Genomic DNA, 26,427 nt, shown 5'->3' with positions numbered 1-26,427 from the left:
CTGAAACAGCAAAACAAACCCTTCCTCTCCTCCTCCTCAGCCTGTCAACATGAAGATGACAAGGATAAAGACCTTTATAATGATCTACTTCCACTGAAAGAAGAGGAAATATATTTTCTGTTCCTTATGATTTCCTTAATAACATTCTCTTGTCTGTGGCCTACTTTACTGTATACAGTATACAATAGGCAGAACATACAAAATATGTCTGTTTATGTTATCAGTAAGTCTTCCAGATAACAGTAGGCTGTTAGTAGTTGTGGGGGGGGTCAAAAGTCACACATGGATTTTCAATTGTGTGTGTTGGGGGTGCCCCACCTCCCTCATTGTTCAAGGGTCAGCTGTGAACAGACTGGAACCTCACAGAAGACCACTCTGCCCCTGCACCGGCCTCATGTCAAGCACACTTCTCCCTCTTAGTCCCACCCACATGGGTCCTCATCTCACGCCATCCTCCAAACCCCACCTCTTACTGTAAAGTCCAGATGAATGCAGCTTCCCAGAGATTCACAGCTTACCTCAAAAACAAATGTGTGTATCTTGGACCCTCAGAATAATAAAAATAAATTAAATGGTATCACCCTGCACAGCTCCAAAGGAGAGGGGCAAGCAGCCCGGGCACAGTGCACTGTTTCCTACCAGGCTGATCAGAGTCCCCTGCACTGTGCGCTGCTGCCTCTCCCTGGCCCAGTTCCTACTGGGGAAAGTCAGGTGGCTCACACCCTGGGCTGCCTCAGCCCCACAGGCCTTATCCCCACAGGCCCCTCCTGAGATGGTTCTGAGGGTGAAGGTCTAAGGAGGCCCCCCCCCCTTCTTGGAGGGGAAGGGAAGGGTATAGGGGAAGTGCTGGTGGGGAGCCAGCCAGTGCCCCAGCCCCCAAGACAGAGGACAGTGGGCATACTGGGCTGAGAAAGTTGGAGGGGGGCCTTGAGCACAGTGCACAGAACCAAATTCTGAGCAAGCCTATAAAGCCCTTCACCTGGCTTGCCGCTTGCAAGCCCCTACCCACCCAAGTCCTGGTCCCCAGACACAGCACCAGCACTGGCACCAGGGGGGTGGGGGCACCTGACAGCTGGCCCTGGGCGTGCTCCTTCTCTGACCCCACTGTTCCTGCCTGTAGCTCACTCTTTAAACAACTTCCTTCCTCACTGTTTACAACATGCGAAAACATTGACTTGCCCTTGAAACAGAATGGTATTTCTCTCTTAGGCTAATATTTTATGGGAGTAAGCAGTTTATGGCTATAATTATACTTGTATTATTATTATAGAGATAGAGTATCACTCTATCATCTAGGCTAGGGTACAGTGGCACCATCATAGCTCACAGCAACCTCAAATTCCTGGGCTCAAGCAATCCTCCTGCCTTAGCCTCCCCAGTAGCTGGAACTACAGGTGTCCAACCATCATACTTGGCTAATTCTTCTCTCTTTTTTTTTTTTTTTTTTTAGTAGAGACAGGATCTCACTCTTGCTCAGGGTGGCCTGGAACTCTTGAGCTCAAGTGGTCCTCCTGCCTTGGCCTCTGAGTAGCTGGGACTAAAGGTGTATACCACCATGCCTGGCTAATTTTTATATTTTTAGTAGAGACAGGGGTCTTCCTCTTGCTCAGACTGGTATGGAACTCCTTTGCTCAAGCAATTCTCCTGTCTTGGCTTCCTAGAGTGGTCGGATTACAGGATCAGTCACCTTGCCCCACTTGGTTGGGGTGGGGGAGGGGAAGTCTGCCAAGCATTAGCAGGACTGGTTTCAGATTTTTGGTTTTAGCTGTTGTTGCTTTTGAGTCTATGGAAAGGTTGAATGGAGACCCCAGGTAAGAGAAGTCTCCTGCATCCCAAACAAAGATGTCCAGTGGCATAAAACAGGGTGGTAAACCCACACCATGGAAAATCTGGCACAGCCTACAGGGATGAATTGAATAGACGCCCCTACTGGTAATGATGTGGTTTTATTGACTTGAAATCAGAATGTTCGTGAGGGACAACAGATCTCATGCTCTGGATGCTGCGACAAGGAATTAGGACAAAGGTGAAACCACTGCCTTTGTTGGTCTTTCTCCTAAATTCTGCTAGTCAACAGAAAAGCAGCTCACCTTGCTCATCTCCCTGAGAAAATATGCTGCAGTCCACTCACCCCCTGGGTTATGGGGGTTCTCTGCTTCTCAGACAGGAAACAGGCATCCCATGGGTGCATTCTTGGTGTTCTCCTTAGGAAGCGGATGACGGAGTCCACACATCAACTCTGGGCTGGAACATATCCCCAGGGAGTGGCACACAAGTCCCCTGCATGTGTCAGCTGGTTCCTGGCTATCAAGGTGCTCAGGAGCCATCCTCACTGTCTGCCCCAGGCCCTTACCTCTGCCCAGAGCCTGCTGGAGCAGCTGGGGGGCAGATGTAGCCATGGGCCTGCTCAAAGCCAGGGTATGCTAGGCTGTCCTTGAGAGGAAGAGGAGTCTAGACCCTCGCCTTCCAAGGCGTGGCCCTACATGGTGGAAATGAGATGCCCATGGCCTGAGAAAGCTGCAGGCTCTGAGGATAGGGTTGAGGAGGGGTGGAGATCAGCCTTGAGATGCAGGGTCTAGAGGTTGTCTGACAACGCTGTGCTCTCTCTTCTTTCCTTGCAAGAAGACTCCAATGCCATGGAGCCCAGAGGTAAAAATGCACTTATTTGTTCAGTAAATAAAAACTGGAAGAGGGCGAGAGGCACACGGATTTGGCCCAGATAAATGCTGTATGTTGGCCACACCTGGATCCCCAGGGATGAGCCCAATGCAAGCTACACCCAGTCCTGCCCTTCCTCTTCTTCCCACAAGCCTGACCTTCTCCCCCTGGCAGCCCACAAACTCCCTTCCCCTCTCCTCCCCTTCTCTCCCCTCTTTTCCCCTCCCCTCTCCTCTCCTTGATGGCACTGGAATTGGCTTGGAAGACTACTGGCATTGTCCTAGAAAAGCTTTTATAAAGACCCAGCAGTGTTGCAGGACAGTCCCCAGATGGCCTTGACCAACCCAAGGCTCCCCCTTTGCTTGCTTGTATTTCTCAGAATAATTTTTGAAAATGCTGGGAATGGACATTCCGACAAGAAACCGTCAGGGACAACCTGGCCTCTGTCTCATCCCTCACAGAACAAGATGTTTTACAACACGTTAGCCCAATGATCCCAACATCCCCGGGGTAGAAAATCCAGAGTGCAGGGCCTCTGGGTCCCTGGCTGCAGTGTGAAGTAGGGCCCACACAGACAACATTCCATCTTCCAGCTTTCCTGAGCCTTGGGGGACCAGCTCACCATAAATCCTAGTTTCTGTTGTCCCTTGCTGCCCATCTGTGAGGAATGAAGTGGCTTCACTCAACTTGTGTGTGAAGTCCAGTCTGTCTCACTGGGCTTGTGCACGTGGTAAAAATTATAGTTTAATAACTGGCACATGATGAAGCTGCTTCCCAAGTGGTTGCTACATTTTGCAGGCAAGGAGATCATCTGGTGTTTCTGTGATGTGAGAGGATGAGAAAAAAGAAAAATAAAACTTCTCAGGCCCTAACTCATACCTAACAAATCAGAATCACTGGAAAGGGGACCCAGAGAATTTGTATATCAATCACACTCCCAGGTAATTCTGGGGTCAAACACATTTGGCAACCTTTGAATTTAGTCTGCACTTGCATGTATGACTGGAAGAAAAGAAAAAAGACTATAATGAAAGGCCTGCCTGAGTCCACACCCCCTAATAACAGGACCATGACTGGAACCACATTTCTAGTTCTGTGACTTCGCACTGTTCCAGCCCAGGAGATGACTAAATTCTTTCTCACCTACTCTCTCAGCTTCCTTCCCACCAACTTCTCAATCTGTTGGATGATATGAGACAATCTGAAGGTACCATTTAGTGTGTGTCAAGTTACTAAAAATGAACCTCAGGGGGCACCTGGATTTGAACCAGGGACCTCTTGATCTGCAGTCAAATGCTCTACCCCTGAGCTATACCCCCTCAGCTCTTAGAGGTGTCTAATAAATACCTTTTCACCTGTATCGCAATACCCATACCTCTTGTGTACTGAAATTTCTATTAATTCTTAGAAAGTTCTGAACATGTTGAAATTTTTCCACACAGCAAATAGCCCTTCTGGCTCTCTTCTTTCACACAGACCTCCAGAAGCCTTCTCTGCTCACATTGTGCCATCTTATCTTTCTTAGTATCATTTTGAAGGGACCTTCTTGAAGAATCATTGCCAAGAGCAGGACCACCCCTTCCTTCTGCCCTCTCCTCCCCAAAGTCTACCAACTTTCAATGTGCCTGCATCCTCTCTTTCCCACCCTTGCCCCCCACACCATTGAGTGGATTTGGGGGTGGGGGCTCCGCTGCCTCTGCCCCTCTTTATTCTAACCTTAGCTATGTTTGAGTTTGGGCAGGGTCTTGACTGAACCCAGGAAACCCAGACAAATTATTTGAATTATTTGGCCTGAAAGGCCACAACCCCCATCTTGGAGTCCAGGAAGCCATCCCAGCTGTCCCAAAGGTTCTCAAACCAGAAAGTCAGCACAGCTAGAGCATCAGGACCAGAGCAGTCTCCTCTGCTGGCCAAACCCCCGCCCTAGACACAGTACTATGGGCCCTGGGAAGTGACCCTTGCCCCTGGGCAAGACCCTACATTAAAGCCACCACTGAGATCAAGAGGCCACATAGATCTCAAAAATGCAGAGAAAGGACACCTACCCAAAAGGCCACATGAGGCAGTGGCAGTGCCCACGATAACTGTGTCAGGGAGGACGAAGCTCAAGATGTAGAGGATTGAAAAGGAAACTAAGAACAAGGGGAATTTTTCCTGTTGCCCAGTTTACTTCAGTTGCTTATGATCATCACACAAATAATAAATGCTCGTTGTTGAAAAATAAAAATACAATCTCTGTGTCTCTACAGTGTTGAACACAACTTTGAGCATACAAGTTGGTCTGCAATAAATATTTGGTGGATGGAAGTAAAGACAGCCAAGACATGTCAGTAGTGGGTGAGTGTAAATCACCTGGGGTAGCACCAGTCAGGCAACAGTGTTGCTGCTCCGTGTTCAGTTCTCCAAATGTGACATGTGTTCCCTGAAGCTCCATCGCTGGGGAACATGAGCCAATTCACAGCCACTCACTGCTCTCTTGCTGCCACTCTCCCTGTCAGTCTTCCAGATCCCTCAGCAATAGTCTCTGCACACATACAAAAGGGAAAAAGCAAGGAAGAAATTAAAGAAATTCTCATATTAAAATTTCCCTTGTTAAAATAAACACATAAAAAGACTTTTGAAAGTCCATCAGGGGTGTCTACTAGACAACTCCAGCGATCACCACACTTAGTGGTACAATGTCAGAAGCAGTCTCCTGAAAAATGGAAACAAGATAAGAATGCCTGGCACCATTGATTCTATCTAACATTGTACCTAAAGCCAGACCTAGTGTATTAGGACAAAGAAGAAGAAAAGATTTAAAAATGGAATAGAAAAAACAAAGCACTCATTATTCGGGGATACTATGATTATCTGTATAGAAAACACTAATCTTCCCAAGGGCCCTGGGAAGTGCCTCAAATTATTTGAGTTATTAAGTTTATTAAATTGCTAGATATAAAATAAACTAATTTAAAATAAAACATATCTCTATGCAGCTGTAACAAAGAGAAGTGAAATACTTTAAAAGGTGTCACTTAATAGAGTAACAGAAATACATGAACACTAAGAATAAATATAAGATGTACAAGAAATTTGTTTAGGATATTTTTTTCCCATACATTTCCACTGTAGGATTTATTTTTTTTAAAGCTTCATTGAAAAAATATTAAAGGGACCCAAATAAATGGAGAAATATTCTTTTTCTTTGTGGAAAAGACAAAACAACAATTTTGTAAAGATGTCAAGGCTCTCCAAAGTGACCTAGAGATTTTTAGTGTAATTGGAATTAAAATCCCAATTGTGATTTTCATAGGATTTGACACACTAATGTTAAAAGTTAATGTGGGAAAAGAAAGAGCAAGAAATTGGTAAATCATTCTTGAAGAATAACAACTAGACAGAGAAACTAGCTCCATCAGATATGAAACTTATTTTAATGCTGTAAAGCAGTGTAATGTTGGCACAGGATAGACAAATGAAGCAGAATGGAGACTCCCCAAGTGAACTTATCCATAGACAGAAACCTGACACATGAGAGAGGTGGCATTATAGACAAGTGGAGAAAGTGTGGACTTTCTGATAAAGAACTGTAGAACATAGCCGGGCGTTGTGGCGGGCGCCTGTAGTCCCAGCTACTCGGGAGGCTGAGGCAGGAGAATCGCCTAAGCCCAAGGATTTGGAGGTTGCTGTGAGCTGTGTGACGCCACGGCACTCTACTGAGGGCGATAAGGTGAGACTCTGTCTCTACAAAAATATAAAAATAAAAAAAAAAAAAAAAAAGAACTGTAGAACAATTAAATATCCATACACAAAATAAATTCCAGGGGGATTCAAGACTTAAATGTAAAAAATCTTTAAAACTTTAAAAAAGAATATATAAGAGAAAACCCTATGACCTTAGAAGAGGAGAAGAATTTTTTAATTAAGACATAAAATATAAAAGCCATAAAGAAAAGGCTTGATACGTTCTAGTTCATTGAAATTAAGAACTTTTGTGTTCTAAAAGTCTTCAGAATGGAATTGAAAAGATGAGTCACGTATCAGAAGAGATTTGTCAATCATTGTATCCATCAAGGCAGAGTAAGAAATAAGAAACTACACTAAGCCTTTCAACAGAAAGAATTTAGTATCGGAAATTGGTTAAATAGGTGATGATATGAAAAGGCAAAAAGAGAACCTCAAAGTGACTGGGAGATAACGAGTGGAATAAGCTTCTCTCTCCTACGTTGAGAGAACAATGGGATGAGGTTGCAGTTACTAGAATGAAGCAGCTTAAAGAAGCAGCTCTGGGGCGGCGCCTGTGGCTCAAGAAGTAGGGCACCGCCCCATATGCTGGAGGTGGCAGGTTCAAGCCCAGCCCTGGCCAAAAACTGCAAAAAAAAAAAAAAAAAAGAAGCAGCTCTGCAGAGTTGGCCTCAGATTTGTGAGGATGAGGTGCTGCCCAGCTGGGGACAGTGCCTCAGGGGCTCACAGGGTCAGTCTGTCTGGGTGGAACACTGCCAGCGAGGCTAGTTCTGGGACTGCCACAAGAAAGCTGGCACTAGACCCAGTGCTGCTAGCATGAAGGAGCATTTCTGGGGCTGCCCCAACAGGAACAACAAGCAGGACAAAAGCAGGCCCTGCTCTTCCCTTTCTCCTGGTTTTCATCTTTTAGCCTCAGTTGGCAGAACCCAAAAGGGAACCAGCAGCTGCACGAAAAATGTAGTTTGCTGAATGCCAGTTCCAGCATCCCCAAGCACCCCCTAGTGCCAGCTGAGGGGTGGTTCAGTAACAGCCATGCAACCAAAAAAAGACTTCCATCCAGAGCACAGATTTCACATGAATAAGTGAATGGCCAAAAAGCAAGAAGAAAAATAAACAAAGGACTCAACAAGCATTTTTCAGAAGAAATGTGGAAGACCACTAAACATACCCAAAATGCTAAATTCAATGGTAAACAGGTAGATGCGATTTAAAAGGAGATACCACTTCATGAAATTGGTAAAAACTTAATTTTCTGGCACTCCAAAGGATGAAGACCAATGAGAGCACCTATATACTTCTAGTGAGAATATGCGGAATACACCTGCATAGCCCTTTGGAAAACAATTTAGCATTATTTAATAAAGTTGGTCTTATATGCACCCTAATTTCTCTCTTGGGGATATGATGTTGAGAAATTCTTCTACGTGTGCACCAGGATACACATTCATAGATGGACTTTGGAGAAACATTGCAGAAAAAGGGGGTCGTGCCTCCTGGTCCCCAAGTGCTTGCTTAGGGCAAGCACTCTTTCAGGGCCCAGCTCCCACAGAGCATGCAGCTTCTCTAGCAGTTTCCTGCAGCACTGACAGTGTTCTGGGGCTCAGCGCCCACAGTGCACAGTGACCACTATCACCCACAGGCCAACAGCGTCTCCCAGTGCTGCACTGGGGCAGTTGGGTAGCAAAGTGCTGCACTGGGGCAGTGGAGAAGAAAGATATTCTCAGGGACCTGTAGTCCCAGCTACTCGGGAGGCTGAGGCAAGAGAATCACTTGAGCCCAAGAGTTTGAGGTTGCTGTGAGCTGTGATGCCACAGCACTCCACTCAGGGTGACACAGTGAGACTCTGTCTCCAAAAAAAAAAAAAAAAAAAAAACCAAAATCCAAAAATAAAATTTCCCTGTTCAGATTAATGTGTGATTTCTCTCTCCTGATTGGATCCAGACTGATACAGTACATAACAGAAAAATGGATTAGAAAATTATACTGTATCAATACGTGAGTGGAATACTATATATTGGTGAGAATGAAATGAGCAACTGCCAGACACAACAACAGAGATGACTCCCAGAAACCTGATATTGAGAGGAAAAGCAGGTTACAGACTTAAGATACCTTTTAAAATAAAGAAAGATCAAAAGCAAGAAAAATATTTATGGAAGTATGTTCATTTCATCTTTATGCTTTTAAAGCACAAACGTTGCATACATCTTTGTATATACGTGAGATGCATGCTCTCCATCCCATAACAGAAATACCATGCCAGCCTGAAGTTCTCAGCAGAATTGGTACAAAGTAGATTAAGCAGGTACCAAAATAACTTCTAGGCATAGGAAAAGTGCCTAAGCACTTTCTTGCCGTGAAGCAGCTGGCTTAGACTGGCCCTGACTACTTTAAAAATGCTTTAGCTGTCCTACAGTGCCTTGTAGATTGTATTTAGATTTAGTATTAGATTGTAACGCTAAAATCTCTGCCTAGTGGAGGGTTGTAATCTTATCATAACATGGGTTGTGTGCAGGTACATGGCGGTGGTGGTGGTACTGTGCATGCAAGATTTATTTCACTGTGAACAAGCAATGATACACATAAGAGCTCTACATCACCCCCTGAGAAGGGCTATCAGGCAACACTAAAGAGTAGGCAGATGTGGATTTTGCCTGCAAGAAAGCTCTTGAGGGACAGAATTCCTGTGTCGCCCAGAACTGAGCTCCCTTGTAAGTAACCTCTAGTAAACTCATCCAACACATTAAGCTGGACTTGACTGAGTTATTCTTTGGCCTCTCAGCTCCATTGCTGTTTAAGGGACAGATCTATCCAGTCCAGAGATTTTCCTGAAACAGTATTCAATTCTACATAAGAAATGTTAATGAAGAAAGAAAAATCTGTTGGAAAAATAAATTAATGACAAATTTCAAAAAGCTAACTTCCACCAAAAAGGCTTAAAGTGTGTATATTCTTTTCGGTTTTTTTTCTTTCTTTCTTTTTCTTTCTTTCTTTTTTTTTTTTTTTTTGAGGCAGAGTCTCACTTTGCTGCCCTTAGTAGAATGCTGTGGTGTCATCGCTCATAGCAACCTCAAACTCTTGGGCTCAAGTAATTCTCTTGCCTCAGACTCCCGAGTAGCTGGGCCTACAGGTGGCAGCCACAATGCCTGGCTATTTTTACAGACAGAGTGTCACTCTTGTTCAGGCTGGTCTCCAAGTCCAGAGCTCAGGCCGTCTACCCACCTCGGCCTCCCAGAGTGCTAGGATTACAGGTGTGAGCCACTCCGTATCTAGGAATTTTTCCTAAGAATACAATCAAATGAGAGTTAAATGACATGTGAGTTCTGATAATTAAGTTCACAAACTCATCCTAGAAAAGGTGTTACATACTGATTGCTGAATATCACTATGGTTACCTTCCAAGTACTCCCTTTGGGAAGCTATATACGGACACCAGTGCCTAATTCACCCTTCAAAGCAATTTTGGAGCTCTTTTTCTGAAATGGCCATCAGAGCCATCATCATATTACCTTTGATGTCCTGAATGTCATCAAAATGTCTTCCTTTTAATATTTACTTTATCTTCAGGTAAAGAGAAAAGTCACTGGAGTCCAGATCATGTGAGTAAAGAGACTGTTCCAATACAGTTATTTGTATACTGGCTAAAAGCTGCCTCATAGACAGTGCCATGTGAGCTAGTGGATGTCTGTGATGTGAGAGCCACACCTTTCTCATACAGGATTTTCAGTTAAGATTTTCCTAACTGTTTCTCTTAATGTTTAGTTGGTCTGCTATGCTTCTTACAGTCAGTCGGAGATTCTGATGAACAATTGAATAAATATTTACAATGCTTTTTTTTGTGTGTGTGTGTGATAGTCTCTCTGTCACCCTGGTTAGAGTGCTGTGGCATCACAGCTCACAGCAACTCTTGGGCTCAAGAGCTCCTCTTGCCTCAGCCTACCAAATAGCTGAGACTATAGGCATGTGTCATAATGCCCACTAATTTTTTTTCTTTTTTGACAGACAAGGGGGTCTCACTCTTTTGCAGGCTGGTCTCTGACTCCTGAGTTCAAGTGATCCACCTACCTCAACCTCCCAGAGTGCTAGGATTACAGGATTCAGCCACTACTCCCGGTCTCAATGTTTTCTTCAGCTCTGCTCATTACTGACTGCCCTGACTTCTTTTCATCACTGACACTTTTTCTCTCCTCAGAAAAATGTTTAATTCATTTGTATGCTACTGTTTTCTTCATGGCATTATCCTCACAAACTTGGACTAACATGTCCCTGATTTCACTTCCACTCTTGCCAAGTTTAACAAGAAATTTAATGTTTGTTCATTGCTCTCTATTGAGCTCTGACATTTTCACAACCACACACAAAATCACAGTAACAATAATGGATGCCACTTAGCAAGACACTGCTATATATGGACACAAATACAGCTATGAGACTCTAGTATACCAAGGTTATGAAACCTTACTGAGTTGTTTGTACAGTGCTACCAACATAAGCGCATGGTGGCAAGTTTACAAACTTAAGTGTCAGACCTCGTACAAAATGAATATTATTCAACCATAAAAAGGAATGAAATACTGTCATTTGCAGCAATATGGATGCAACTGGAGGTCATTGTATTAAGTGAAGTAATCCAAACACAGAAAGACAAATACTTCATTGATATGGGAGCTAAAAAATGGATCTCATGAAGACAGAGAATAGGATGGTGGTTACCAGAGTACAGGAGGGGTAAAGGGCAGAGACATGAAGAAAGGTTGATTAATGTGTACAACATACAGTTTGATAGAAGAAAGAAAACGTAGTGTTTGATAGATCAGTGGGTGACTATAGTTTATAATAATCTATTGTATATTTCAAAATAGCTAGAAGAGAATAATTTGAATGCTTCTACCAATAAGACAAGTACCTAAGATGATGGATATCCCAATTACACTGATTTTATCTTTACAAATTATATGAAGATATGAAATTCTTACATGTACTATAAAAATATGTACATCTACTATATATCAATTTTTTAAAAATAAACCAAACCAGTTGTCTAAGTCAGAGTCCAGGAGTCATCTTAGGTTTCCCATCCCTTCATTCTTTACATCTAATTTATTAACTAATATGGTCAATTTTAACTCGTATATGTCTCCCTAACCATTCCCTTTTTCTCCATGTCAGCATTCACTGCCCTCAGACCCTCATCATTTTTTCTGGGGCCATTTGTACTATGTCAATTTGGCATAGCTGGAACTACTTTCCCAGAATCATTTCCTAATCTAGATTCAGTTTAGAGTTGGACAAAAGAAGAATTCAAGTGACACTTGGGAGGTAGAAGTGAAGCAGCAGCCGTTGCCCTCTGAAAGTTGTTGCTGTTGGATGATGCAACATACACAGATACCAATGGATTCCTGCTCATTCTGCTTGACCTCATTCTATGTCCAGCTCTTCTTCTCAACTGCCAGCCCTGTCCATTAGCAGTAGCCCAAATGCCTCTACCTGATGCTTGGCTGAGGACCTACAGAAGTGGTAGCTAAGCAGAAGTGGTAATTTTCTACCAAGTTTTTCTCCAGCCCTCTGGAGAAAAACTCTCTCTACCAAGAGTTTTCTCTTGGTGCCACTCTGGTAGCTGGCTGTGCTTGCCTTCCTACATCCTCTGCAATCTCAGCTTGTCCACCTGCCGTGCTGTGGGAAGGCTGATTAGTGACTGTTCTTTGATCCTCCATCTCCCCCTTCTGGACTGTTACTTCTCCTAGCTTATCCTATAATTGTGCAAGGAATTATTCCTGTTAATATAATAATTCCTTTATTCAATAATACTTAGAATGATTCCACTTCCCTAATTGAATACCAATACATCTTGCTGTATATTTTTTTAACTTTTTCATTTATGTACAAAACATACAAAATTGACAAATTATAAGTGTTCAGCTTTATGACTAGGATATAAATTCACCTCTGTAACTTCACATCCAGATCAAGAATACTATAGAACATTAAAACAGAATGGAACAAGAAATAGAACATTACTCAGGAGTAGACAAAAATGAAATGAAAGAGATGGAACAGAGAATAGCTCTTCCCTGAGAATACATTTTTACATAGCCTTGATTTTTGAATTATTTTAATGTTTTACATTTCCAAAAATAAAGCAATAAGTATGAGAAGATAAGCCTAAAAACAAATATAAAACAACAAATCTAATGGTAATTATATTGATAACATGACTACAAAGAATAAAAACTCTCAGTGGTATGTAACATGTGCTCTAAGAAAAAAAGAGAGAGATCGAACTACAGTGAGATATTGAACTTGATATTTTGGTAAACCATGGTCCTATTTGTAGGAGACAGGAGATATAAACATGGAATGAAGCAAGGCAAGAAAAAAACCATGGTGTTGAACTGGAATTGTGAGCAGCAGTGTGAATGCACACACTCACACACACATTTCCTAACTGTCTTCTGAAAGAGCATGAAATAACTATTCAGTTGAATAAGAACTCATAATACTCATTAAATACCATTAAAAGAAAGAGGGAACTCCTGGAGAAATGGCTGATCCCAGGGCTGGGCAGGAAATCCCAGTTGCTTTTTAGTCTCATAGTTGGCCCTTCCATGAACTGGGAAGACCCTTTGTGGAAAGATTTCGATGGGTGGGGCCAAAGAGGTGCCTTTGCTGGTAAACTCAAAGCCTCAAGGAGCCCATCCATGCCAAACTTCTCTGCCTCAGAGACCCTCAACACCAAAAGGAGGAAGGCAGAAGCCCTTTTTCCACCAGAGCCCTGTGTTTTTGTTGGAGGCCTCACTGTGGCTCCTTATATACTCATCAGTAAGTAGGGGCCCACTAGGGCAGTAGACACTGCCATAACTTCAGAGTTACTTTCAGCCAGAATGGTATGAGTTCTGTTGCAACACACACATCATGCTATCCTGCTTCCCTAAGAGTTGACTGCCAAGACAACATACCAAATGCTTCTAAAATTGTTTCCTCGCTTAAAACACCCTGTTCTTCTAAGCCTCTTTAGTTGATGTGGTATGGCTTCATGTTCAAGAAATATGCTTTTGCCCACTTCTTGCTCCCAAGATGGTCTATTGCTCTGCCTTCCTTTTACTCTCAATCCTTTGTGGAGTGGATGCTACTGCCTCCTCCCTGTCTTGGTGCCTGTTCAAAGTTCCTGCCGCTGTAATTCTGAGAGATCTTTAGAGCCTGGCTAAGGCCTCTTTTTAAGTGCTGTATTTGGTACCCGTGTTTTATACGTAATTGTACTATAAATCTGTTTTAAGCTAATGAATCAATGGACTTGTTTATGATGTGATATTTTCTATTAAATCCAATATTTTCAAATAAAAAAGACATCATTTCATTCCTTTTTATGGTTGAGTAGTACTCCATCACATATATATGTATAGATATGTGTATATATACACACACACACACACACCACATTTTCTTTATACATTCTTCAGCTGATGGGCACTTAGGTTGATTCCGTATCTTTGAAATTGTGAACTGTGTTGCAATAGACATTCAGTTGCAACTGTCTTTATTGTAAAACAACTTATTTTTCTTTGGATAGATACTTAGTAGTGGGATTGCTGAATTGAATGGTAGGTCTACTTTTATTTCTTTGAGAAATCTCCATGCTTTTTTCTGTAGAGTTGTACTGGTTTACATTTCCACCAACAGTGTATAAGTGTTCCTTTTTACTGCATCCACCCAACATGTATTTTTTTTTCTTTTTTACTTTTTAATAATGACCATTCTGGCAGGGGTAAAGTGGTATATCACTGTGGTTTTAATTTGCATTTTTCTGATGATTAGTGATGTTGAGCATATTTTCACATGTTTGCTGGCCATTTGTCTTTTTTTTTTTTTTTTTTAAGAAATCTGTTGTCTTTTGCCCACTTTTTGATGGTGTTATTTGTTTTTTTCTTGTTGATTTGTTTGAGTTCTTTGTTCTAATTCTGGACATTAGTCGTTTGATAGATGTATAGTTTGCAAATATTTTCTCCCATTCTGTAAGTTGTCTTACTCTTTATTAACTCTGTCTTACTTGATTATTTCCTTTGCTGTGCAGAATCTTTTTACCTTAATTAAGTTCCATTTATTTATTTTTGTGTTTGTTTTGGGAATCTTAGTCATAAATTCTTTCTTAAGCCAATGTCCAGAAGACCTTTCTTCTAGAATTTTGATAGCTAGGCATTACATTTAAGTTTTAATCCATCTTGAAATAATTGTTGTCTATGGTGAGAGATAGGGATCCTATTTCATTCTTCTGCATGTGATCATTTATTGAATAAGATGAGTGTATGTTTTTGTCTACTTTGTTGAAAATCAGTTGGTTATAGTTAAATGGCTTTGCTTCTGGGTTCTCTATTCTGTTCCATTGACCTATGTGTCTTTAAATCAGTATATTGCTATTTTCATTACTATAGCCTTACAGTATAATTTGAAGTCAGCTAATAAGATGCTTCCAGATGTGTTCTTTTTGCTTAGGATTGCTTTGGCTATTTGAGATTTTCTGTGGTTCCGTATGAAGTTTAGGGTTATTTTCTCTACATCTGTGAAAAATGATGTTGGTATTTTGATGGGGATTGCATTGAATCTGTAAATCACTTTGGACGGTATGTAAATTTTAACAATGTTCATTCTTCCAATGCATGAGCATTGAATGCTTTTCCATTTGTTTGTGTCATCTATAACTTCTTTCATCAGCATTTTATAGTTCTCCCTGCAGAGATCTTTCACCTCCTTGGTTAAGTATATTCCCAGGTATCTTTATTTTCTTTGCAGGTATTGCAAACAGTATTGAGTTCTTTATTTGATGCTCAGCTTTACAGTTCTTAGTGTATAGGAATGCTACTGATTTGTGTACATTAGTTTTGTAACCTATGCCTTTATTGAATTTATTAGTTCTAGGAGTGTTTGGGTGTAGTTTTTAGGATTTTCTAAATGTAAGATCATATCATCAATGAACACGGACAGTCTGACCTCCTCTTTCCCAATTTGGATGCCCTTTATTTCTGTCTTGCCTGATTGCACTGGCTAAGACTTCCAGTACTGTGTTGAATAGAAGTTGTGGCAGTGGGCATCCTTGTCTTAGTCTGGTTCTTAGGGGAAGTGCTTTTGCCTCTTCCCTGTTCATTATGATCTTGGCTGTGGGTATCATATATGGCTTTTATTATCCAGCCGTATTTTCCTTCTGTGCTTAGTTTGCTAAGGGTGCTTAATCATAAAGTGGTGCTAGATTTTATCAAGTGTTTTATCTGCATCTATGGAGATAATTGTATGTTTTTTGTCTTTAATTTTGTTTATGTGATGGATCACATTTATTGATTTGTATATGTTGAACCATCCTTCCATCCCTGGGATGAAGTCTACTTGGACAGGGTGCATTTTTTTTTAAATTTGCTGTTGAATTCAGTTTACTAGTATTTTTGCATCTATGTTCATGATTGATTTGGGTTTATAGTTTTCTCTTTTTGTTGTACCCTTTCTCAACTTTGGTATCCATGTAATACTGGTTTTGTACAATGAGTTAGGGAAGATTCCCTCCTTCTTGATGTGATGGGATAGTTTCTCTAGGATGGGTGCCAGTTTTTCTTTATAGGTCTGGTAGAATGTGGCTGTGAATTCTTCTAGTCTTGGATGTTTTTTGTTGCTGTAAGGAGATAGCTTATTCTTGTTTCAATCTCACTGCTTGTTATTGGTCTGTTCAGGATTTCTATTTCTTCCTGATTCAAGCTTGGGAGGTTATGTCTTTCAAAAAAAGTATCAATTTTCCTCTAGATTTTCTACATTGTTTGCTTAGAGGTTTTCAGATGATACTTTGTATTTCTGTGGCATCAAACTGATGTCCCCTTTTTGAACTTGAATTGAGCTTGTTTTAGTCTTTTCTCTTCTATTTCTAGTTAACCCAGCTAGTGTTATTTCAAATTTATCTTTTCTAAGAACCAACTTCTGTGTTTCATTGATCCTTCATAATTTTTTGTTTTCATTTTATTTAGCTCTGCTCTTATCTTTGTTATTTCTTTCCTTCCACCAGCTTTGGATTTGATTTGTTTTTTTGTTTGTTTTGTTTTGGCTAGTTCCTTGAAATATGATATTAGGTTCTTAATTTGTGATCTTTTATCTTTTTAATGTAGGCAATTAAAACTATAAACTTGAATTTTAGCACTACTTTTTGTATATCCCAGAGTTTGGGGGTTTTTTGAAATCTGTGTCTCCTTTATCAGTCAACTCAAAAAAATTATTTTATTTCCTTCTTGAGTTCATTATTGACCCAAGGATTGTTCAGAAGCAAGTTGTTTTACTTGGTGTAGTTTTGAGACCTCCTCTTGGAATTGATTTCTGGTTTTATTCCATTGTGATCTGACAGGATAAATGGTATAATTTTGATTCTTCTAATTTGCTGAGGCTTATATTGTGGCCTAACATATGATCTATATTGGAAAATGTCCCATGTGCTGATGAGTAAAATGTATATTCTGCATTTGGAGGGTTGAATGCTCTATAAATATCTGTTAGGTCCATTTGTTCTAGAGTCATTTACATTTACACTCATTTACATCCAGTGTTTCTTTGTTGATTTTCTGCCTCAGTGATCTATCTGGTTTTGTCAGTGAAATATTGAAGTCCCCTGCAATTATGATGTTTATTTCTTTCCTTAGATATAGTAGAATTTGTTTTATGAATCTGGGAGCTCCTGTGTTAAGTGCACAGGATTATTATATCTTCCTGTTGAATTTATCCCTTTATCATTACATCATGACTTTCTTTGTCTTTTTTTTTTCCCCCATTGTTGCCTTAAAGTCTGTATTATCTGATAAGAGACTAGCTACTACTTGGTTCCTTTCGGTTTCCATTGTGTGGACTATTTTTTCATCCTTTTATCTTTTTTTTTTTTGAAACAGAGTCTCAAGCTATGGCCTTGGGTAGAGTGCCATCATAGCTCACAGCAACCTCCAACTCTGGAGCTTAAGCAATTCTCTTGCCTCGGCCTCCCAAGTAGCTGGGACTACAGGTGCCCGCCACAACCCCCAGCTATTGTTGTTGCAGTTGACATTGTTGTTTCAGCAGGCCTGAGCTGGGTTCTAACCCACCAGCCTCAGTGTATGTGGCTGGCGCCCGACCCCTGAGCTACGGGGCGGGGGTGGGGGGAGCACTTCATTCCTTTATCTTGAGTCTATGAGAATCTTTGCTAGTTAAATAGAGATAGCATATATATTTGGGGTTTGTATTTGTATACAGTCAGCAATCTATGTCTTTTAAGTGGGGTATTAAGACCATTTACATTCAATTTAGTATTGATATGAGAGAGAGTGTTTTGGTCATCATGTTGATTGTTACCTAGTTGTTTTATTTTCTTCCTTGTGTTACTGTTTTATAAGAGCTGTGAGATTTAACTTTTGGGTGTTTTTACACTGATAAGTATCAGTTCTATGTGTAGAGCACTTTTAAGCATTTCTTGTAGGGGAAGCCTAGTGGTGACAAATTTCCTTAGAGTTTACTTCACTGGGAAACTTTATTTTGCCTTCACTTACAAAACTTGGTTTTGCAGCCCCAATCCCTCTGACTTGTAAGGTTTCTGTTAAAAAGTCTGATGTTATTCTGATGGGTTTTCCTTTGTAAGTTACTTTACACTTCCATCTTGCAGCCTGCAGGATTTTCTCCTTCAGTTTGACTTTTGTCAGACTGATAACTATGTGCCTTTTTGTTGTAGTATTGGTCATGAATCCTCCAGGTGTGACCTTCTTGTATTGGAGTGACAATCTCTAGCAATACCAGAAAGGTTTTCCTCCATTATTCCTTTAAGTAGGCTTTCCATGCTTTTTGATTTTTCTTCTTCATCAGGGATATCTATGATTCTTACATTTGTTCACTTTATATAATCTCATTTTTCTCAGAGGATTGTTCATTTTTGACTGACTGGGTTAATTTGAAAGTCTTGTCTTCAAGCTCTGAAACTTTCTTATGCTTGTTCTAATCTTTTGTTATAAATCTCCACTATATTTTGAATTTCCATAATTGACTCTTTCATTTTCAGAAGTTCTGGTTTGTTTTTTTTTTTTAGATTATCTGTCTCTTTAGTGAATTTTTTATTCATGTCCTGATTTTTCTTTTTGTTTCTATGTTGGTTTTCATCTTTCTCATCAGTCCTATTGATCTTACATGTGATCTATGTTCTGAATTCTGTATATGATATTTCAACAATTTCCTTTGGGTTGGAATCCATTTCAGAAGAGCCAGTGTGATCCAGCCTGTTTTTGCATGTTGCCGGAGTTCTTACGCTGTTTCTTTCTCATCCAGAATCTCTTCTCTCAGCTCAAAACAGATAGATTTGAGATATACCCTTTATTCTCTGCTGGTAACTCTCTTGTTCAATGGATGAAGCAAAGGAGAGGTCCCTGGGTGGTGTGCTTGAGCAGGCAGGAGAGACGTGGGTACATGGAGAGCCTTTAACACAGCTGCTTTCCTGCATCTCCTCGTTCCCAGTGATTGTCATTGGTGGACAGAGTGGGGTGAACCTGTAGTAGGCATGTAGCAGGAGGTTGGTGTGTGGCAGGCATGTGGCAGGTGGGCTGCATGCTGTGGCTTGGTCCAGGGGTGGTGGTGGCTGAAGCGACATAAGCCTTCACTCCACCCTGGTTCATCAGTCATAGCATTACTCAGGCAGTGATGGCAGGAGCCAGGGCCTGAGGGTATGCGTGTCACCCAGTTCCTGTGGCAACTGTGGCTATTCAGGGCCACCCAGTCAGTCAGTGGCAGTGGGTTCCAGGTCCATGACTGCATGCTCAACTCAGGTTTCCTGACCATAGTAGGGGCAGGCAAAACTATCTAATCTATCTAATCAATAGATAAAGATGAGGGAAGAACTATTATTACCACTATATCCCAACATTGTTTTTTCCTGTGTAGAGATCTTGCACAACTTTACTTTTATTCCTCAGGAGATTTTTTTTTTATGTTGCAAATACAATTATATGAATTTTTTCTAATTTTTATTTTTTATATAGAAATAGAATGTATTTTTGCAGTTTCATCTTGTATCCAATGATCTGCTTAATTCACTTCTTAATTCTAATGTTAATCTATATTATTTTGGATTTTCTTTTTTTAATTTTTATTTCATTATTTTATTTAATATTATTATTATTATTATCATTTTGAGACAGAGTCTCACTATGTCACCCTTGGCAGAGTGCTTTGGCATCACAGCTCACAGCAACCTCAAACTCCTGGGCTTAACTGATTCTCTTGCCTCAGCCTCCCAAGTAGCTGGGACTACAGGTGCCTGCCACAACACTGGGCTATTTTTTGGTTGCAATTGTCATTGTTCTGTAGCAGGCCCAGGCTGGGCTTAAACTCGCCAGCCTCCGTGCATGTGGCCGGCACCATACTCTTTGAACTATGGGCGCCGAGCCTATTTTTATTTTTATTTTTATTTTATTTATTTATTTATTTATATTTATTTTTATTTTGAGACAGAGTCTCAATATGTTGCCGTTGGTAGAGTGCTGTGACATCATAGCTCACAGCAACCTCAAACTCTTGCTACTCTTCCAAGTAGCTGGGACTACAGGGCCTACCACAATGCCTGGCTATTTTTAGAGACTCTGGCTCAGGCTAGTCTCAAACCTGTGCTAGGATTACAGGCATGAGCCACAGCGCTGGGCTTCTTTTAGATTTTCTGCACACACAATATCATTTGCAAATAAAGACTATTTCATTCTCATCACTCATACTTTTACTCCCACTTCTTTCCTTATTGCACTGGCCAGGATCTTTCCTGAAAACTTATTCAAAGAGAAGTGGCAACTCTGGGTATCATTTCTTTTCTCCTATGTTAAAGCAAAACCTTCCAATATTTCCTCATTTAGTGTGATGATTCCTATAGAGGTTTTATAATATTCTTTATGATATTAATAAGGTTGTCTTCTTGTATTCTACAGTAGGTTGAATAATGGCTCCCAAAGATATCATGTCCTAATCCCTAGAACCTGAAACTGTTACCTTATAGGGAAAAGGGTCTCTGCAAATATATATATATATATATATTTTTTTTTTTTTTTTTTTTGAGACAGAGTCTCACTCTGTCGGCCTCAGTAGAGTGCTGTAGAGTCACAGCTCACAGCAACCTCCAGCTCTTGGGCTCAAGCAATTCTGTTGCCTCAGCCTCCCTAATAGCTGGGACTACAGGCACCCGCCACAACACCCGGCTACTTTTTTGTTGCAGTTTGGCTGGAGCTGGGTTCGAACCCGCCAACCTCAGTATATGGGGCCAGTGCACTACTCACTGAGCCACAGGTGCTGCCCTGCAAATATGATTAAATTAAAGATCTTAAAATGGAGAGATTATTCTGGATTATCCAGATGGGCCCTAAATGCAATCAGAAGTGTTTATATAATAGAGAGGCAAACAGAGATTTGACGTGGACAGAAAAGAAGGCAATATAACCACAAAAGCTAAGAGTGGAATGAAGTGTCCACAAGCCAAGAAATGCCAGCAGCTACCAGAAGCTAGAAGGGGTAAGAAATGGATCCTCCCTTAGGGCCTGTGAAGGAGGAAATGTTGCCTTACCTACACCTTCAAATGTGGCCAAATGAATCTGATTTTGTACTCCTGGCTTATAGAACTATAAAATAAAAAATGTGTTGTTTTAAGTCACCAAGTCCATGGTTATTTATTACAACAGCTGTTGGAAACTATACCTTTTATTCATTCTATCCTGAGAGTTTTTATCATGAATAGAGGTTTAATTTTTAAAATGCTGTTTCTTTATCTATTAAGATGATTGCATATTTTTTCTTTATTATGTTAAGGTAATGGATTAATTGATGTTCAAACCAACCTTGAATTTCTAGAATAACGCCGATTGGTCACATGAACAAAAGTTCTCTGAGAAGGGATTTGAAGGAAAAAGACTCTATTTCAGTGAACAATTTGCAAAAAAGAAAGTGCATTCCAGAGAGCAAAGGGAGGGCTCAGATTTTACAGTTAAAGTCCCTAGCCATGTAGGTTCCCAAACAGGTTCATTTAAGCAAATACGTGATTGAAAATTGCTTAGTTCTGATTGGTTGATGCACCTGAGTTCTGATTGGTTGACACAGTTGACTTTTGATGGGTTAATAAAACTGAGCCTTGATTAGCCAGAGTCCGTGAACTCTGAGCTCAAGTGGCTGGTGGGGGTCTTGGAGGGATTCTAGCTGCAGTTTATCTTGGCACCAACAACAAAAATTGATTTGGCTTGCTTGAAGGTAAGTCCTGTGATAACTTTACATCTTTCTGAGAACACAGTGACCTCGCCCTCATCCAGCCACAGCTGCCTGGTTCTATTCTAACTTTGAGCACCTTGGTTAGCCAAGGGGAGTCCATTCTGTTTGCTGGAGCATCATGTTTTATTTTAATATCCATGTTTTATTGTCCTCATAAAATATGTTGGAAAGTATTCCCTATTTGCCTAACTCTCTGAAAGACTATGTATAATACATAGTATTAGTTCTTACATGTTTGGAGGAATACACCAGGGAAGCTATCTGGGACTCAAGTTTTCTTTCTGAGAAGGTTTTCAGTTATATAATCTAATTAGTAGATATAAAATTATTCAACTGTCTGTTTTGTTTTGGTCAGGTTTTTGTTTGTTTGTTTGTTTTTATTTTTTGAGACAGAATCTCACTTTATTGCCCTCGGTAGAGTTCTGTGGCATCACAGCTTACAGCAACCTCCAATTCCTGGGCTTAGGCGATTCTCTTGCCTCAGCCTCCTTAGTAGCTGGCAATACAGGCACCCGCCACAACACCCGGCTATTTTTTTGTTGCCATTTGGCCGGGGCCGGGTTCAAACCCACCACCTCGGTATATGGGGCCAGTGCCCTACCCATTGAGCCACAGGTGCTGCCCTGTTTCGGTCAGTTTTAGTAAATTATGATTTTCAAGGTATTTGAAATCTTCCTCAAAAAGTCCACCTAATTTTTCAGGTGTATTGGCATCAAGTTGTTCATAACAGCCCTCTTTTACCTTTGCTATCTCCAGGATCTGAAGTACTCTCTCATTTTATTATTTATAATATTGGCTATAGGTTTCTTCTTTCTCTTTCTCTTGGTCAGTCTTACTAATGGCTTATCAATTTTATTAGTTTTTCACTGCCCAACTTTGACTTTATTGATCCTATTTATGAACATTTAATTTCTGTTATCTTTATCATCTCATTTCTTCTACATTCTTTGGGTTTAATTTGGTTCTTTTTCTAAGTTCTTGAAATGGCTATTTATTCATTTATTTAGTTTTTGAGACAGAATTTCACTTTCTTGCCCCTGGTAGAATATTGTGGTGTCACAGCTCACAGCAACCTCAAACTCTTGGGCTCAAGAAATTCTCTTCCCTCAGCCTCTTAAGTAGCTGGGACTACAGGCGCCTGCCACAATGCCCGGCTATTTTTTAGAGACAGGGTCTCACTCTTGCTCAGGCTGATCTTGAACTTGTGAAATGGCTATTTGTATTGATTTTTCAGTCTTTCTTCCTTTATAACATGTGAATTTAAAGATTTAAATTCCCATTTAAACATGGTTTGAGCTGTAATGTACAAACTTTGCATATATTCTATTTTCAGTATCTTCCATTTCAAAGTCATTACTAATCTCTATAAACTACTTTAGAACTGTATTGTTAAATTTCCAGACATTTGGGAATTTTCTCATTATGTATTTTTTTTTTATCATTTTTTGTATACCTTAAAGACAGGATCTCAGCCTATCGCCCAGGATTGAGGCCTCAAGTGATCCTTCTGCCTTGGCCTCCCAAATGCTAGGATTACAAGCATGAGCTACCACACCTTGCCAGAAAGAGATTATTAAAATCACCCTGTATAATTATATATTTGAATGTTTTTTCTCTTAGGTCCTTAATTCTTGCCTCATCCATTTCAAGGCTGTGCTATTCAGTGAATAAAAATTTAAATTTGGCTCAGCTGCAGTAGCATCAGAACCTCAGTTGGAATCTTTGTAGTCTTGTGCAATGGCATGTGGGTATAACAGGGCAGTCACTCCCCAGATGGACACTTTTCCCAAGTGGAATATGCCTAGAAGAGGTGAAGAAAGGACCCAATGTGGTTGGAATTCGAGGTACCAATATAGCTGTGCTTGGGTAGGAAAAATCTCTGTTACCAAGTGTCAAGATGAAAAAACTGTGAGGCAAATGTGTGCTCTTGATAACCAGGTCTGCACAGCTTTTGCAGTATTTCTGGTGCTAAAGTCGTAGGTGATCAAGAATGAAATGTCCAGTTTCCTAAGTACAGTTGACAGTTGATAATTTTACCTGAACACTTCTTATTCTTTTTCAATATTTAAGGTACATCTTCATTCTTTGAAATGCATGTTTTGGCTTGTGATTATCTTTTAAATGTTTTTTAGAGCAATTTTTGTGAAACCATGGAGAAGTCAAAAATTCATGTTATTTTCGTATTGAGTTCCATTATAGAAACCAATGCAGCACCGACAGCTCTACAAATCAGTGAAGAGTTTGGGAAGGATGTGGCTAATGAACACACAGTATGTCAATGGTTTGAGAAGTTCCATTCTCGTGTTTTGTTTTTTTTTTTTATTAAATCATAGTTGTGTACATTAGTATGATCATGGGGCACCATACACTTGGTTCATAGACCGTTTGACACATTTTCATCACACCAGTTAACATAGCTTTCCTGGCATTTTCTTAGTTATTTTGCTAAGACCTTTACATTCCACATTTACTAAGATTCACATATACCCTTGTAAGATGCACCGCAGGTATAATCCCATTAATACCCCTCCCTCCACCTACCTCCCCCCTCCCTCCCCTCCCTTTCCCCCTTCTCCCTATTCTTAGGTTGTAACTGGGTTATAGCTTTCATGTGAAGGTCCTACATTAGTTTCATAATAAGGGTGAGTACATTGGGTACTTTTTCTTCCATTCTTGAGACACTTTACTAAGCTGGAACATTCTCGTGGTTTTAATCTTGAAAATGAGCCACGCGGGTGACCTGAGGCCAAGGTGGATACTGATAAACTGAAAGCTGTAGGGGAAGCAAATCTGTCTAAACCTATGAGTGAAGTAGCAGCAAGGTTTGACATTACTATTCCAACAATATTGGACCATTTTAAACAAATTGGCAAGGTAAAGCAACTGGGTGATTGGGTTCTGTATGAATACAATGAGTGTCAGGAGAGAAATTGCCTTGAAGCTTGCCTTTCTAAAGGCAAACCACTTCTACACCATGTTGTTGTGTGTGATGAAAATGGATCTTCTTTGACAATTCTGAGCATGCAGCACAATGGTTGGGTAAAGATGAAGTGCTGAAACATAGTCCAAAACCGAATATTCATCAAAAAAAAAGTAATGGTCTGTTTGGTGGTCCAGCACTGGTATTTACCCACTACAGCTTCATGAAACCTGGTCAGTCAACTACAGGGGATGGACGACATGATGAGGATGCTTGCAATCAAGCAGCCGAGTTTGGACAACAGAGACAGGCCAATCCTCTTGCAACACAATGCTTGACCACATGTCATACAAACAACACTGCTCGAACTACAGAAGCTGGACTTGGAAACTCTCTGTCACCCTCCGTATTCACCAGACCTTGCACCAACTGACTGCCACTCCTTCCAGGCTTTGGATTTCTTCTTGCAAGGAAAAGCATTCAATTCTCAGCAAGCTGTGGAAAACACCTTTCATGATTTCATCGCAACTGGCTCTCCATGCTTCTTCGCTGCTGGCATAAACCAGCCACCACTGAGATGGCAAAAATGTGTCAACAGTTTAGGTTCATGCTTTAATTGATTGTACTGTTTCTTGTTTGAGATACTATAAACTAAAAATTTGATTCAAAATCATTTTATATTTAAGGACCTAATAATAAACAGAGCCCATGTAGCCTGCCAGAGCCATAAGTTTACAGTTGAGGACCCGGTCATGGCAGAATATATAACTTGATTCTTAACAACTTTAAAGAAATATTCCCAGAGCAATGGATGAAGACTTTTTGGTATTCTGCCTTAATTATGGGTTTTGATGTGTTCCAAGATTATATGAGACAGATCTCTCTGGTACTGGTCATGCTTGGAAGGTAAATACAACAGGTCAACATGCTTAAGTTGTTGAAAAATTTCTAGAAAAGGAGTATACAGAAGAGGCAAAGGACAGTGAAGTTATCAAATTAGCAATAAGGGCTTTGCTAGAATTTGTCCAGTCTGTTGGGGGTGGGGGGGAAATTTGAACTTGCTGTAATAAGAAGAAATCGACCTTCAAAGATGTCTAGTGCTGAAGAAATTAAATTACAAGTAACTGAAATTAGAAAAGTAAAAAGAAGAAGCAGAGAAGAAAAAAAGTCAAAGAAGTCTGCCCAATTCTTAGGATGACCACGGGACACTCACAGTGTTTTGTTTTGCTGCTTGGAATTTTTTAGTGAAGTTTTAGAGGAAATAAGTTACTTGCAATGTTACATTTTATACTTCTATGCTGTTTTAAGAATACCAGATTTGTGGCTGTCTTCATTGTGTTACAATAGTCAAACATTACTTACTGTGAAGATTAACCTCGAAAGGAGATTTCAGTAATTTTTGAAAGCAGTCATAAATCCGATGTGTTATTTTTCTTAATATATGGTCACATTCAGAGTAGTCCCCTTAGGCATCTGGTGACCATAGGAATATTCAGCAATGAGGTATGTAGCACTTTTTCTAGGATGAGTCTGTGAACTTAATTGTCTGACTTTGTATGGTTTTTTTTGGATGTAATTAAAATAAAGATTAGAGTGGGCTGTAAATCCAATGAGTATTCTCTTATAGGAGACAAAAAAGTAACACAGAGACCCATAGATAAGAGTATGTTAAGACAGAGGCAGAGATTGGAGTAATGTGGCCACAAGCCAAGGAATGCCAAGAGCCACCAGAATCTGAAAGGGACAAGAACGGATCCTCCTCTAGGGACTTTGAAGGGAGCATGGCCTTCTGGCCTTGTAAACTGTAGAAGAATACATTTCTATTGTTTTAAGCTCCCCACTTTGTGGTAATTTGA

General features: G+C 40.4%; 1 non-coding gene and 1 pseudogene across 1 annotated transcript; one reads left to right on the top strand and one right to left on the bottom strand.

Moving 5' to 3' along the window:
• Positions 1-2,397: 2,397 nt before the first annotated feature.
• On the top strand, positions 2,398-25,769 carry LOC128598416 (proteasome subunit alpha type-7-like; annotated as a pseudogene).
• TRNAC-GCA (transfer RNA cysteine (anticodon GCA)) lies at positions 3,906-3,977 on the bottom strand. The gene has a single exon. It is a non-coding gene; the product is annotated as a tRNA-Cys (tRNA).
• Positions 25,770-26,427: the final 658 nt, after the last annotated feature.

This window comes from Nycticebus coucang, chromosome 11, assembly GCF_027406575.1.
Source record: "Nycticebus coucang isolate mNycCou1 chromosome 11, mNycCou1.pri, whole genome shotgun sequence".
Lineage (NCBI taxonomy): Eukaryota > Metazoa > Chordata > Mammalia > Primates > Lorisidae > Nycticebus > Nycticebus coucang.
Note: the sequence above shows the minus strand (reverse complement) of the source record. Positions and strands in the feature narration are given on the sequence as shown.